The sequence below is a fragment of the Mastigoproctus giganteus genome, chromosome 2, assembly GCF_048544385.1.
Source record: "Mastigoproctus giganteus isolate SK-2022 chromosome 2, ASM4854438v1, whole genome shotgun sequence".
NCBI lineage: Eukaryota > Metazoa > Arthropoda > Arachnida > Uropygi > Thelyphonidae > Mastigoproctus > Mastigoproctus giganteus.
The window spans coordinates 107,547,335-107,563,849 of NC_143576.1; the positions used below are offsets into that span (position 1 = coordinate 107,547,335).

Below are 16,515 nucleotides of genomic sequence, written 5' to 3' on the forward strand. Positions count from 1 at the left end.
ATGGTGCTGAAGACTTCTATTGGAAACATACAACCCTAGAACCGACCGGAGGTATGCTTAACCCTGCATCTTTCTGAACTTGAAGTTTTGTCTTCTAGAATCATAGACATAGATTCTTTTCTTCAACGCCTAGAAAACAAAAAGCTGGCATTTCTCTTAATGTAAACAGTTATAATGGAACACTTTGACAGTGTTAGTGAACGTATAAAGAATGATATGTTTTTAACTTATTTCAATGTTATGTGTATGCTTATTACATAAGAACTGCTGAACCACATGCAAGTGTTAAAATTTTTTCTGCTAAGTGTTTGAAATGAGTAACCACAGAGTTCAACGTTTATGGTTTGTACAATGCTGTAGTTTCGATGATCGATGAACTTCATACTGCCTACATGCTGAAATATACAACGTATCAGTTCAGATAAAAGCAATGTACCTATGCAAGTGCTTCGGTTAATTTTTTGTGATTTGTAGCTAGTTCTGTAAAAATCTTAACAATAAAAAATATTTCTATTTGAAAAATAATGTTTATGTCTTTTTTTTCTTAGATACTAGAAAAATAAGTTTTAATTTTTCCATTAATCAATAACCTTAAACTTTGGGAAGTTACTTTTAGAAATGTAAAAGACATTAAAATTTTTCAAATATATAGAGTAAAAAAAATTCAAGTTGCAGATTGGACCAATAGATGGAGTCATCGGTCAGTGTGTCGGTAAATAAATAAGTATACATAGGGATACAAATATTATCAAGCATTGGAAATAAAAACTTTACATTCCAGAATAAAAAAAGGAAAAAACATTGGAAATGAAACACTACAGATCACATAAAATCTTTACTTTCAGCTTTTGAAAGACAAGGTGTGTCTCTAAACATTGGGAGACAAATTCAACTTGTAGAATCTTTTTACTTTTCAGGTTTTCTCAAAGGCAAAGTGTATCTCTAAACATAGGGATACAAATATTATCAAACATTGGAAATAAAATTTTACATTCCAGAATAAGAAGGAAAAAACATGGGAAAATAAAAATTTTTAGTTTTCAGCTTTTCAAAGACAAAGTGTGTCTCTAAACATTGGGAGATAAATTTAACTTGTAGAAAGAACCAACAGCTGAACCATTGTACATATCTATGTGTAAAAATATACATTTAACCATCAAAAACACATAAAATTAAATAATATCCTTAATTTCAGATTCTCACTTTTCAACTTACAGATAGGACCAACAGATGGAACCACCATACCTGGTTAGTGGGTAATATATATATATATATATATATATACATTTATCCATCAAAGCACATAAATTTAAAAGAGGTAAAAATATCCTTAATTTCAGATTCTCACTTTTCAACTTACAGAAAGAACCGATCGATGGCGCCACCCTATCAGGCAAAATATACATTTAATCATCAAATATACATAAAATTAAAAGTGTTCTTGTTCATACCCCTCAATCAATCAGCGCTCTCATTCATATCCCCTACCAATCAAAACAAAACTCGTTTATATCCCAGTCTTGAAGGGGGACCCTACCGATGCTCGCTTGAAAACCAACATGGCAAAAAACAGGCGATTTCTATGGCAACAACCGACTGGAAACCACCGGCACGTTCATATCACCGAGGTTCGTTTATATCGCAGTCTTGAAGGGGGGATCCCACAGCAATGCTAGTTCATACCCCCTCAACAAATCAGCACACTTGTTCATATCCCTCACCAATCAGAACAAAGCCCATTTGCAAAATACATATCTCTTGACGTCACACACACACACACACACACACACACACACACACACACACACACACACACACACACACACACACACACACACACACACACACTCAACTACAACGGCACATTTACACATATTGTTATAACTGAAAGGGTAGCCGTGGTGATAAGCACCAGACCACCAGTAACGATGAGATGGGCTCGAGCCTCGGAAAATTAAAAATAAATAGAGAAATACGTGGCACCATCTAGGGTACGAACTAAAAAATAATTTTTTCCTCCCCTCGCTCAGATCACCAGTGCTCGCTCGAAAACCAATGCAGCAAAAACAGGCCACCTAGGTGCGCAGCAACCCACCGGAAACCGCCGTCAAATTCATAGACCCGAAGTTCGTTTACATCTCTGTCTTAACTACTGATATAGTGGTGCCCAACACTAACAATGTCGAGAAAACCCATTAGGAAAAAATTAGGTAGTACACGAACCTGAGACATGAAGTCAAGGAGATATGGCATATGCAAGAACTATCGATCAGTCTGATCATAGTGTCAACCACCGGTATGGTGCCAAAGACTCTACGTAGCAGTCTAGCAGCAATGGGTCTCCCAGAGAACACCTACAAGGAACTCCAGAAAGTTGCAATCCTGAACACCAGTAGGATAGTCAGCGATTTCCTTGACCAACAGTAACACCAGACATTACGACGACCCTGTGTACTTGGTAGCAGTACCCATCATGGAGTGGAATCAGCCAATCAGGGAGGGAAAAAAATAATAATGGGCATGATGGTCCAGTGGTTATGACACTGGACTACCAGCCTGATGGACCCCGGGTTCCAGTACAGCCTTGGCGGAAGCGAACGCGGCTCCATCACACTGGGAGACCGGTATAATAATAGTAATAAATTATAATAATAATAATTAATTAATTAATAGTATCAAAAATTAATAAATAAATAAACATTGTGAAAGTTGCTCCAAGGGACCTACTAACCCAAGGTCGGAGTGATGGCTAAGGCAGAGTGAGGTGCTATCTGGCGTCACTCGCGAGAACTACCATTGGAAATAAGCCGAAGCCAAACAAGTCCACCTCCATAGATGGATGATATCTCAGAGAAATATTAATCCTACCACATCGAGTGTGGTGTAGGATAAAGTTACTCATGTAGGCCTTAGGCAGAGGTGTCGGTTGAAAAATATCACAGAGGGTCTCCCTAGAAAGACAGTGGAGCAAGTGGCATTGTCCTCATTATGGCTACCACAAATTCAAATTATTTTATTAGGGCCACCTGTAATTTCTTACCTATACCCATATTCAGGGTGATTCACTACCAGTGCGACAAACTTGCAGCAGGTGTAGGGAGGCATAAAGACGAATCGGAATCACATAGCATTGCAGGGTCTGAAATGCCTTCGCAATGAGGTAGAGGACGTTGAACGAGAGGTCACGTGAACAGCGATCCTGCTGTAAGTCAGCATTTGTGAACTGATTCCTGAGGCAGTATGATGGACGAGAATTCAAACGTTGAACTGGCTGACATGCACCTCGTGTATGGAGCTGTGGACTGTAATGGGCTCACCGCTCTGCGCTTGTACTAGGAACGTTTCCCGCACAGGCGTGCTCCTCATCATACGATTTTCGCTGTCATTTTCAAGGTCACAGTCATTCTACTGAGTCAGCCATTTTCATAAGATAAAAGAACTACAGCAGTGCCACCTGCTTGTTCAGGGGGATTATAAATTCAACACAAATTGCGTAAAATTATTAAATGGCGACATCACCATTGTATAAGAGCTACCACTTCTATATAGCTGCATAAGGCTTGGCAGATCGGCAGCTTAAATCCCTAGCCCGGATAAATGTTGACGTCTGGAAGGGCATCCAGTCATAAAACTATGCCAAAACAAAAGAAGATGGAAAGTAGATGTGTCAGGGCTACCGAACAAAGGACGGGTCCGGTTAAAGAAGTTAGTTCACGTAGAGATGGAGTTGAAAGCGATAGAATAGGAACGTTGAACATTGGGATGATTAATGAAAAGAGCAGAGAGATTGTGGATTTGATGAAAAGAAGAAGAGTGAAGATCCTATACCTAAAAGAGACTAGGTGGACGGAAAATAAAGCAAAAGTTTTTCCGACCCCATATGAACGTGGGAAGAAGGCGAGGACAAAGAAGAAACTAACCTGTCAATCAGAAATCAGAGAGTACTAACGTGCATGCCCAATACTAATAAAGTTATTATTGTATTTGTAAAAATTAATATTCGTTAAGCGTAGCGAGTTCATTTTTAACTGCATTTTTGATTACTATTATAATATTTGTTTATATTATCATTTTTTTTTTTTTTTTTGTATTTGTCTACTGACATATGAATAAGAAGAAGTGTTTTTAATGTAATAATTCGGGAGTACGATTGTACCGATTTCCAAAGGAACATTTAAAGTAATTTATCATAATTAATAGAATCAAGAAATATTTAATGAAATGTCAAAAAAAAAAAAAAAAATAGTAATAATAATAAAAAAAGCTAATTAATAGCTGATTCTAAACTTATTGCATTAATTATTATGAATTGTGTATTTATATTAATATTAATATCTAGCCATGATTATGAGAGCATCTTTGGACTCAGGGGAGGCCCCTACGGACTGGAGATGTGCAAATGTATCCCCAATTCACAAAGGGGGATCGAAGGGTGACATGAGTAATTACAGAGCAGTTAGTTTAATTTCTGTTCCGGGTAAAATAATGGAGTCACTGGTTAAAGATGCATTGCAGGATCATCTAGACAAGACTGCAGCAATAATTCAGACACAGCATGGGTCTGTTAAGGGAAAGTCTTGTCTGACAAATCTGATAGGATATTATGATATTACAAAGGAACTGGATGCAAAAAATAATTTTGATATATTTGGATTTCAGGAAAGCTTTTGACACTGTTGCGCATGGAAGACTATTGTACAAATTGGAGCAGAATGGTATTAAGGGTAAGTTGCTACAATGGATAAAAGGATGGTTGAGTGGGAGAAGACAGAGGGTAGTAATTAATGGGTGCTGCTTTTCGTGGAATAATGTTATTAGTGGAGATCCACAGGGTTCGGTGTTGGGTCCACTGTTGTTTTGTATATTTATCAATGATATTGATGAAGGTATATCAGGCTTAGTGTCGAAGTTTGCAGATGATACAAAGGTTGGCAGAATTGTTAATGACAGTAATGGCAGTGTGCTACTACAACAGGATCTAGCTAATTTGGGCAGATGGGTTAAGAAGTGGCAACTGAAGTTTAACCTTGACAAATGCAAAGTACTGCCTATGGGTAGAAGTAACAACAGAGAAACGTACCAACTGTGTGGTACTACACTCAAGGTGGGAGAAAATGATAAAGACCTGCGAGTAATTGTGCAGTCAGATATGAAGTTTTCTGAGCAATGCAGACAGGCTGCCAGGGTAGGTCATGGGGTTTTGTGAATGATATATAGGAATTTTGCTAGCAGGGAGAAGGAGGTGATTGTCCCTCTGTATAAGGCAATGGTCAGGCCGTGCCTTGAGTACTGCGTACAGGTCTGGAGGCCTCATTTTAGGAAGGATGTATATTTGCTTGAGCATGTACAGAGAAGGGCAACAAGATTGGTGAGGGGAATGAAGAGATCCTCTTACCAAGAGAAACTTAAGTTCCGCAAATTGCAGTGGCTGGAGACTAGGCACCTGCGCGGTGATCTGATTGAGGTGTATAAGGCCTTGAATGGGTTGAGCACGCTGACTTCTGATGGGATCCTTCCACTTGTTCAGATAAGAACCTAAGGGGACATAAATTCAAATGAAGAAAAGACAGATGTAGAATTGATGTGCAGAAATTTGCCTTTAGCCAGCGGGTGGTTAATTGCTGGAACAAATTTCCATCTGTCGTTGTGGAAATTAATAGGTTAAATGAATTTAAGGAGGAACTGGACAGGCATTTGGAGGGAATGGTGTGATTTTTTTTTTTTTTTGGCTGATGCTGCATAAGCTCATAACACTTGCTTTCTTGCATCACATGCCACTACTACTACTACTGTTAAACGAAGTAATAGCTTATCGAATAATGAAGTGTACATTTACAAAGTGTCTTAAACTTTTATCTCAGTCAGTACTGGTTTATGTATGTTGTCTGTTAGATGTATTGCTGCTAAGCTGTTATGTAGTTGTCACATTTCTCTTGTCATTTAGAAGATATATTATTATTATTATTAGCTGTGTGGTATAAGGAAGCTTGAGGTTTATGCTGCACCAGCCAAAAAAAAAAAAAAAAAATTCCTGAGTTACCCTGAGAGAGAGAGAGAGAGAGAGAGAGAGAGAGAGAGAGAGAGAGAGAGAGAGAGAGAGAGAGAGAGAGAGAGAGAAGTAGAAGGGAATCACCAAGGAAGAGAAGAATGATGATATCCAGCTCAGGACTCCGGGTGTGCCAAGCCCATACTCACCAGATGTGACCCCCTGGGGTTAAATATGTAATGCAACATTCCCACACTGTCACCATCTTGCATGTGAAGTCTTAACCACAGTGTCCACAATGTATGTATTCTCTGGGAAATCTATTGCTGCTCGGCTGTTATGTATTGTGTCGCATTTCTCTTGCAATTAAGAAGAAGAAATATATAATGCAACATTCCTACAGTGTCATCATGTACCACATAAAGTGTGAACCTTTTATTCCACTCAGTGCAGGTTTACGCATGTGTTCTCTACGAGATCTATTGCTGCTAGGCTGTTATGTATGTGTCACATTTCTGTTGCCACTAAGAAGATATATATAATGCAACACTCCCACAGTGTATGTATTCCCTGAGAGATGTATTGCTGCTTGGCTATTATATATTATGTCTCACATTTCTCTTGCCATTAAGATATATATAATGAAATATTCCTACAGTATCATTATCTACCATGTAAAGTCTGAAACGTTTATCTCATTCAGTGCAGGTTTACGTTATGTTCTCTGCAAGCTCTATCATTGCTAAACTGTTATTCTTAACCTTTTTCCCACTCAGTGCAGTTTTATGTATGTGTTCTCTTGAGATCTATTGCTGCTGGCTGTAATGTAATGTCATGTTTCTCTTGCCGTTAAGAAGCTGTGTATGAAATGCAATATTTCCACGGTGTCATAATCTACAAAGTGAAGTCTAAAAGACTAGAGGTTTCTGTGTGAAAACACAGGCCCCTAGGCTAAGAGGCCGGATGAAAAACATGGGATACACTTAAATAGAAAGGGTGCAAGAATATTTGCTGATGCTATCAAGGCAGTGTTAGGTGGGTCGGAAACTGCTAGCTTGGGGGGAGACAAAGACCAATAGATTGACAGTAGCCACTGGCAGAGGTGAAAGAGATTCTTGCACTGCTTCTATTAGAATGAGCAGAAGCCTGAAAAACAATATGCATGGTATTTCAGAGACTGCTGGGAGCCATTGCGGTACAAGTAAACACATGGGTTGTGTTAGGGTAGCTAAGAATAGAAACAGGTGCAGGTATACTTGCGTGTACACCAATGCTAGGAGTTTAGTAAATAAATTTGATGAATTTGAGGTATTTCTTGCACTGCTTCTATTAGAATGAGCAGAACATCAAAGGAAGATATTGTTGGGATATCAGAGACGTGGTGTCACACAGATATAAGGGATGCAGAACTGCAATTTGGGGAGTACAACGTCTACAGAAAGGATAGACAGGATAGGAAGGGGGGAGGGGTTATGCTATTAGTTAAGAAACATATAAAAACCAAGGAAGTGAAGCCAGTCGACATCGCTGGACAGTGCAGTGTTCAGTCAGTTTGGTGTGACATAAGCATTGGGAGATCAAAATTGAGAGTAGGAGTGTGCTATAGGCCTAATGACTCTGATGAGTATAATAAGGAACTGTACAGGGAAATAGAGTGGGCCAGTAAATCAGAGAGTCTTATAATGGGAGATTTTAATTTCCCAGATATTGACTGGAATTTGGGGGCTGGTTACTCACGCACTAGCAGAGCTTTTGTGGATTTATTGGATGATTGTTTTCTACATCAGCATGTTCGGGAGGCAACTAGAGGGAGTAATACTCTTGATTTGATTATCAGCAGTGATTCTTCATGCATTAAGAATCTGCAGAAAAATGAACCACTAGGTGGCAGTGATCACAGTGTGCTGAAGTGGGATTTACTCAAAGAGGTAACTACCATTAGGGGTAAAGGGAAGGGTTATTGCTTCCGTAAAGGCGACTACGATGGACTGAGACAGTATTTAAATTCTATACAGTGGGACCAACTGATGATGTTACCAACAGCAAATTCAAAATGGGAAGCATTCAAAGAACTTATCTTGGAAGCTACTAGGCTTTACATACCAACTAAGAAATATTGTTCAAGGTTTAGGCCAAAATGGATGTCAGATGAACTAATGAGGCATATGGCAGAGAAGAAAAATGCATGGGATACTTACAAATTAACACATGACACAGAAGCCTATGATAGATACAAGTTGATATGCAACCAAGTTACAAAGGAGGTTAGGCAGGCGAAGGCAGATTACGAGAAATCCTTGGCAAGGGATGCAAAGAAAAACAGCAAAGAGTTCTTTACTTATGTAAACTCTAGAAGGAAGAGGATGAATCAGATTGGTCCACTTGATATTGATGGGTCAAGTGTTGATGATCCTGCTCAGGTAGCTAACAAACTAAATGAATATTTTGCATCGACATTCACACATGAGGAGTTATTCAGCAAAGGGAATGCCAGAGGTGTATTCAACTCTAGCAGTAAGCTACAGAATCTTGAAATAACTGGGAGTAAAGTGGAGGAGAAACTGTTGAAGATAAACACAAGAAAGGCACCAGGGGTGGATGGGATCTATCCAGTTATATTAAAGGAGGCAGAAAAGGAAGTAAGCAAACCCTTAGCCATAATTATGAGAGCTTCCTTGGACTCAGGGGAGGTACCCATAGACTGGTAATGTGCAAATGTGACCCCAATTCACAAAGGAGGATCAAAGGCTGACACAAGTAATTATAGACCTGTGAGCTTAACTTCTGTTCCAGGAAAATTAATGGAGGCACTGGTTAAAGAAGCACTGCAGGATCATTTAGACAAGACTTCAGTTATAGCTCAGACACAGCATGGATTTGTTAAGGGGAAGTCTTGCCTGACCAACTTGATTGGATACTATGATGCAGTCACAAAAGAACTGGATGCAGGGAATAACTTTGATATTATATACTTGGATCTTAGAAAGGCTTTTGATACTGTTGCACATGGAAGACTGCTACACAAATTGGAGCAGTGTGACATTGGAGGCAAATTGCTGCTATGGATAAAGGGGTGGTTGAGGGGGAGAAGACAGAGAGTGGTAATCAATGGACACTGCTCATCGTGGACTAATGTTATTAGTGGAGTCCCTCAGGGCTCAGTGTTGGGTCCATTGTTGTTTTTCTGTATTTATAAATGATATTGATGATGGTATATCAGGCTTAATGTCCAAGTTTGCAGATGATACAAAGGTTGGTAGGGTTGTCAAGGACACTACTGACACTATGCTGCTGCAACAGGATCTGGAAAGGTTGAGCAGATGGGCTGAGAGGTGGCAAATGAAGTTTAACATTGACAAATGTAAAGTACTACACATGGGAAACAGCAACCCCAGAGCAACGTATCAACTCTGTGGTACTACACTGACAGTGGTAGAGAATGAAAGGGACTTGGGGGTGATTGTGCAGGCAGATATGAAGTTCTCTGAGCAGTGCAGACGGGCTGCAAGAGTAGCTCATGGAGTATTGTCAATGATATACAGGAATGTTTCCAGCAGGGATAAGGAGGTGATTATTCCATTGTATAAGGCAATGGTCAGGCCACACCTAGAGTACTGTATACAGGTCTGGAGGCCTCATTTCAAGAAGGATGTAGAGCTGCTGGAACGAGTACAGAGAAGGGCAACAAGATTAGTGAATGGAACAAAGGGGTGCTCTTACGAAGAAAGGCTTAAGTTTTGCAAATTACAGTGTCTGGAGACTAGGCACCAGCGAGGTGATCTGATAGAGGTGTATAAAGCCTTGAATGGTTTGAGCATGCTCAATGCTGATGGGATTCTTCCTCTAGCTCAGAAAAATCACCTGAGAGGGCATAAATTCAAATTGAGGAAAGACAGATGTAGGATAGACGTGCGGAAATTTGCCTTTAGCCAGCGGGTGGTTGGTTGGTGGAACGGACTGCCATCCCTTGTGGTGGAGGTTGATAGCCTAAACAAGTTTAAGGCTCAGCTGGACAGGTATTTTGAACGAACAGAGGGGTGAAGTGGAAGTGTTTTTTTTTTTTTTTTTTTGGCTGATGCTGCATAAGCTTGCTTTCTTGCATCAAATGCCTCTACTAATGCTAATTAAAATTAATAACTCACACTAACAGTCACTAATCTACATTAATCCAGCCTTTACAGAGTTTGTATTCATCTCATTGCTAGACGTGGAGTTGGGGAAAACCCTCAGAGCTGCATTACAATTAACACTATACACCATGCACTATGTCTAGCCATTATGTTCTTGCTCTTAAAGTGGTTAGATATCTTCTTGTTTATGCAGCTGGTCATGATCTTGTATATCGTTGGGAGACAGGTAGTAGGCCAGTCCGGACTGTGCATATAAGTCTTTAGTCTTCCTTTTAATTTTATAACTTTAATCAACATGCTTTTTATATTGCAGGACAGTTCATTTGATAGTGTTATTTTTTCAATTTACAGAAGACTACATGTAATTCTAATATCTTTCATATGTAATGAGAAACTTCATAAATAAAAGGACTTTGAATTATAGTGTCATGTTTGTCTTTTTTGTAGTAGTAGTGGCATGTGATGCAAGAAAGCAAGTGTTATGAGCTTATACAGCATCAGCCAAAAAAAAAAAAAAAAAAAAATCACACCATTCCCTCCAAATGCCTGTTCAGTTCCTCCTTAAATTTATTTAACCTATCAACTTCCACAACGACAGATGGAAGTTTGTTCCAGAAATTAACCACCCGCTGGCTAAAGACAAATTTCCGCACATCTATTCTACATCTGTCTTTTCTTAATTTGAATTTATGCCGCCTTAGGTTCGTAATCTGAACAAGTGGAAGGATCCTATCAGAATTCAGCTTGCTCAACCCATTCAAGGCCTTATACACCTCAATCAGATCACTGAGCAGGTGCCTAGTCTCCAACCACTACAGAACTTAAGCTTCTCTTGGTAAGAGGATCCCTTCATTTTCCTCACCAATCTTGTTGCCCTTCTCTGTACATGCTCAAGCAAATATACATCCTTCAAGCAAATATACATCCTTCAAACAAATATACATCCTTTCTAAAATGAGGCCTCCAGACCTGTACGCAGTACTCAAGGCGTGGCCTGACCATTGCCTTATACAGAGGGACAATCACCTCCTTTTCCCTGCTAGCAAAATTCCTATATATCATTGACAAAACCCCATGACCTGCCCTGGCAGCCTGTCGGCATTGCTCAGAAAACTTCATATCTGACTGCACAATTACTCCCAGGTCTTTTTCATTTTCTACCACCTTAAGTGTAGTACCACACAGTTTGGTACGTTTCTCTGGGGTTACTTCTACCCATATGCAGAACTTTTCATTTGTCAAGATTAAACTTCAGTTGCCACTTCTTAGCTTATCTGCCCAAATTATCTAGATCCTGTTGCAGTAGCACACTGTCATTAATGTCATTAACAATTCTGCCAACCTTTGTATCATCTGCAAACTTCGACACTAAGCCTGATATACCTTCATCAATATCATTGATAAATATACAAAACAACAGAGAACCCAACATCGAACCCTGTGGGACTCCACTAATAACATTAGTCCACGAAGTGCAGCACCCATTAATTACCACCCTCTGTCTTCTCCCACTCAACCATCCTTTTATCCATTGTAGCAACTTACCATTAATATCATTCTGCTCCAATTTGCACAATAGTCTTTCATGTGCAACAGTGTCAAAAGCTTTCCGGAAATCCAAATATATGATATCAAAATTATTTTTTGCATCCAGTTCCTTTGTAATGCTAACTCAAATAGTGATATAAATGAAAGAATACTAAATTATTTTTGGTAAAGATAATAACCCAGCAATAAAACAGTCAAAATTTAGTCACAGATAATATATCTTTCAAATTTTTCATTCATTCCAAATTATTTGTATTTTTATGTAGTACACTAAAAAAAAAAAAAAAAAATTATTAGTGGCTGTAGTTAACAAATGATGCCAAACAAATGTAGCCAAATGATGTACAGTTCATTTCATAGGATGACAGACATAAAATAATAAATACAAAAGGAAAAGAATTAAATAAAAATTAAAACCAAAATCAAAAGGAGTTAAATTCATTCAATGTAAACCGAAAACAATAGGGCTCATTAGTTCAAGTGACCAGATGTATAATTATGGAGTTAAAAAAGATCAAATAAATAATAATTTAAAATAATGGTCAGACATTGGCACATTAGAAGGAAATTAATGAGTTATGTCCCAGTTGCAGTAAACATTAATAAATAAATAATTTTATATACACACTGGTGGGTTTCAGTACAGTGCAACAGGGCCACTGGGCTTACTGTACTGAAACCTATTATTACTACTCACGTGAACTCAGCAGTGTGTAAGTAAAATTCTTTATTTATTAATCTTTATTGCAATGGGCACATGACTTATATTAATCTCCTCCTATGCTGCATTGTAGCCGTTATATTATTAGAACCATTCATTATATTTATTAACAGTTATTAAAATATTATATATCATAATTATGTGAAAAAACAAGAAAATTATCATGTGTATACTTCATAAATTAAAGTATAAGAATATATAAAAAATTGGGGGTGGGGTGTAGAAAAAAAAAAAAAAGAAGAGTGGGATTTGAACATAGGAAGAAAAAAACAGCTCATTTTTCACGTTACCCCAGGGTTATTGTAACAACCAGTCCTAAATTATTCCATATTCTTATTTATGTTTATATTTCATTATTCTTCCGTACTTCCATAGTGCCTTTTTTTGTCTAGCAACAATAATTAATTACGAATATTCTATGTTAATATTCGGTGAATCGATATATTGTTCATTACAATTACAAAATTATAGAAAGTGTTCCACGAAGTCTTCGCAATGTTCCGGCTTGTTGCTTAGGTCCGATTTTGGTGGCGCCACTTTCTATGCATTTTAACGTGCAACCGGAATTAACATTATCGTCTATGGGAGTTGACCCTGTATCTTATTACTCTGTGCCTGCCGGTCTACATACTGGCAATGTACTACGTACTCGTAGTAATATATATGTATTTCTCCCTTTTACCTGTATTCTGGGAAAATAGCTATTTCAACGCGTTTTCAGAAAATAAAAAACAATTTTTATGGAAGTGGCTGTTGCATCTTATTTTTATAATTAACCCCTTTTATTATTTTAAATCAAATTCTTGTCTAGTCACGACGTTTTGTTATTATTCTTTCTGAAAACGTGTTGAAATAGCTATTTTCCCAGAATACAGATAAGAGAGAGAGAGAAAAATAATATTACTGCGAGTACGTAGTACACACAGAGTACTACTCTGCGGTAGTACATTGTATAGCGAAGTTCAAGTCAAGTTAAAGTATTTTATTATTTTTTGGCGGGCTCCAGGGTTTCCCCTATTCGCCGTTGAAAGTAATATATTCATTGTGTACAATTTATAATGATTAATTATACATGAAAAGTACAATGATTAATTATACATGAAAAGTAGAATGATTAATTATACATAAAAAGTAGAATGATTAATTATACATAAAAAGACTATTTACAATGATGGTACATAAAAAGACTATTTACAATGATGGTACATAAAAAGACTATATACAATGATGGTACATAAATAAATACTGGGCTTCGGAGTCTAGCAGACTGATCAATATATCAGGTACGAGTAATCCAAAGAAACAGTCTAGCATTTTACTGAACCTCAGGAGCAAGAATTCTTTTCCTCCGTTTAAACAATTTCTCTGCATAAGTGGAGAAGGCAGTATAATATTCAGAACAGTTAACCAATCTTGGCAGTTCAGAGCAGTCTAATACATTTGTGAGAAGTTGAAAGTCCAGTCTTTAATCATCGTACAGGAGACAATGAAAGACGAAGTGCTCAACAGTTTCTTGAGCACCACAACTACAGAGAGGAGTGTTACTTAATCCTAGTGAGAACAATTTAAAGTTAAGACTTCCATGACCGGTATATAAAAACGTAACGTATAAACCAGGATTGAACCAGTACATTTTCTTGTAGTAATGAACAACCTCGGGAAAAAAAAACTTAAAGGTCTCCCTACCCAAGGTAGAGGTAGACCAGGTATTTTGCCACGCTCTACAACATTCATTTCTCATTCTTTTAATGTCTACCTTTTCTTGCAAGTCAGTATTATATTTTATACCATTTACAATCGCAGGAACATTTTTTCTTCTACAATATAAAAAATAATGTAACATTACTTCATATTGGATTGGCAGTCGATGACTGAGGACCTGGAGAGCAGCTGTAAAGACAGTTCGACAAGCTCTACTCACAGCGAGAAGAAAGAATCTTTGTGCTTGGGTTAGATATTTTTGAACAAGGGAGTTACCGATTCTGTATCCCCAGGCCCCAGCCGCATAACACACAATTGGTATAAATTGTGTGTTATATATATAAAAAAACTGTAGTATAATTTAATGGAAGATTTCTTTACACCACAAGTACTCCTGGTAATCTTAATAATTTATAGGTCATAGCTTTTATTTTCTGAAGTACATATTTTGCATGGTAATTAAAATTAAGACGGTCATCAAAATAAATTCCTAAGTATTTATGCTGCCGAGTACTCCTAATCATTTCTCTATTCAACTTAATAACAGGTGGTCTATTTACATTAAGAGAGCCTTTTAGCAACATTTGTTTTGTTTTATTAGTCGAGATTTGAAGTTTATGTGTTTGACACCAGATATCCAAGTCCTCTAGAACTTCATTTGCTCTGCACTCTAGCTCCTGGCGAGAATTACCAAAAATCAGAATAGCAAGTTCGTCTGCATAAGCTATCTGAAGGATGTTGTCTCGATCAACCGAGAGCCACCCATCAAGGACCATGTTCCAGCACACAGGGCCAAGAACAGAGCGCTGAGGCTAGCCCCAAGAAACAGATCTGGAGACAGAGCAGAATCCTGAGGAAACTGTGATACTGCGAGAATCAAAGTAATTCGAAAGGAGACGGTAAATAGGAGCAGAGACCCCGGCCTCTCTGGACCTCGCCAGGACACTCGGCCACCAAGCAGTGTCGAATGCCCTTTGGAAATCAACAAAGAGACCGAGGACATATTTAGAATTGGAATTTTGAACAGAACTCAAAACCTGACAAATAGCATCAACAACCCTTTTTTGGGCCCGAAGGCAAAGTATATGTTCTGGCCCCTACTTAATTAATGAAAACTGCAAAAACAGGAGACAGCCAAGACGCCGGGCGGGAATTGCCTGCCTACATGGTAGCTACGCCACTGTTGCCAGAATTAGACCGGCAGATATAGTGAGCGTCGCGCATGATCTGTGACACAGGGTAGTAGCATACTTCTCTGTGGTCTTTAACAATTCTCTGCACATGATATCACAGAGTAGTAGCATACTTCAATGTGGTCTGTAACAATTCCCAGCACATGATATCACAGAGTAGTAGCATACTTCTCTGTGGTCTGTAACAATTCCCAGCACATGATATCACAGAGTAGTAAGATAGTCACTATACTGGCAGATATAGTAAGTATCACGCATGCTCAGTCAAGTCGGAGCTGATAGTAACTTGCGATCTGGCCGTGATGCGTTAAAAGTATACAAAAAATACTGAAAATGTAGAAAATTGCCAAATTCTTTCTGAAAACAGATTAAAATTATATAAAAAATTACTGAAAGTTCTTATATTTCATTATTTTTAATTCAGAGAGCGTCGCGCTTGCTCCGTCAGAATTACAAGTTCGGTGAGAGTCGGAACTGTTGAAGGTTGGAGCTGACGGCGATTTGCGAGATAATCGTGACCGTGACGCTTTACTGGAGGATTACAAAAAAAACAACAGTTTTTTTTAATTCATTATGAATTATTGAAAGTTGCAGATTAAATAGGAAGGTACACTTTTGGACGGACGAAAAATTAAATTAGTTACTACTCTGTGCATGCTGTCACAAGTCGTCGCTGAAGTGCTCCGATGCAATCACATTTTGTGACATCGCGGCACAAAATGTGATGCAACAGCTTAGGTTTACTGTAGAAACGTGGTCAGTGTGTTTTATAAGGGTATGCAAATACAATTGATTGGAGTGATAATAGCATTGGCCCCTAGACTGTAGTAAACATTGCGATAATATTTTTAATATTGGCAAAAGTAAGTATAAATTACATTTTATACTTTTGATATATAACTGAAGAACTTACGTTCTTCAGTTAACGTAATTTTATTCGTATATATGAAAAATGTTTGAAAAATTAATAAATCAGGATTAAAAATGATTTTATATTTGATTGCTTTGATTATAATGATTTATAATCTTAAGAACAAAGTTTCTACAACAGGTGATTGGACGGGTATAACTCCGTCCACTGCTTTACAGTGATTGGAAGATATAGGTCTGTGCACAGAATAGTAAGGTATCTTTTCACTCTGTGGTTATAGTAATAGAGGCATGTGATTATTATTATTATTATTAGCCGTATGGTGCAAGGAAGCCTGAGGCTTATGCTGCACCAGCCAAAAAAAA

The 16,515-nt window shown here is 38.0% G+C and overlaps 1 protein-coding gene across 1 annotated transcript in view; it reads left to right on the forward strand.

The window, feature by feature from the left end:
* Positions 1-15,779: 15,779 nt before the first annotated feature.
* Positions 15,780-16,515, forward strand: part of tst (superkiller complex helicase subunit twister) — a 522,759-nt gene continuing 522,023 nt past the window's right edge. The window contains exon 1 of the mRNA XM_090389516.1: positions 15,780-16,142. The gene's annotated coding sequence lies outside the window, so the exon portion shown is untranslated. The remainder of the gene's footprint in view (positions 16,143-16,515) is intronic.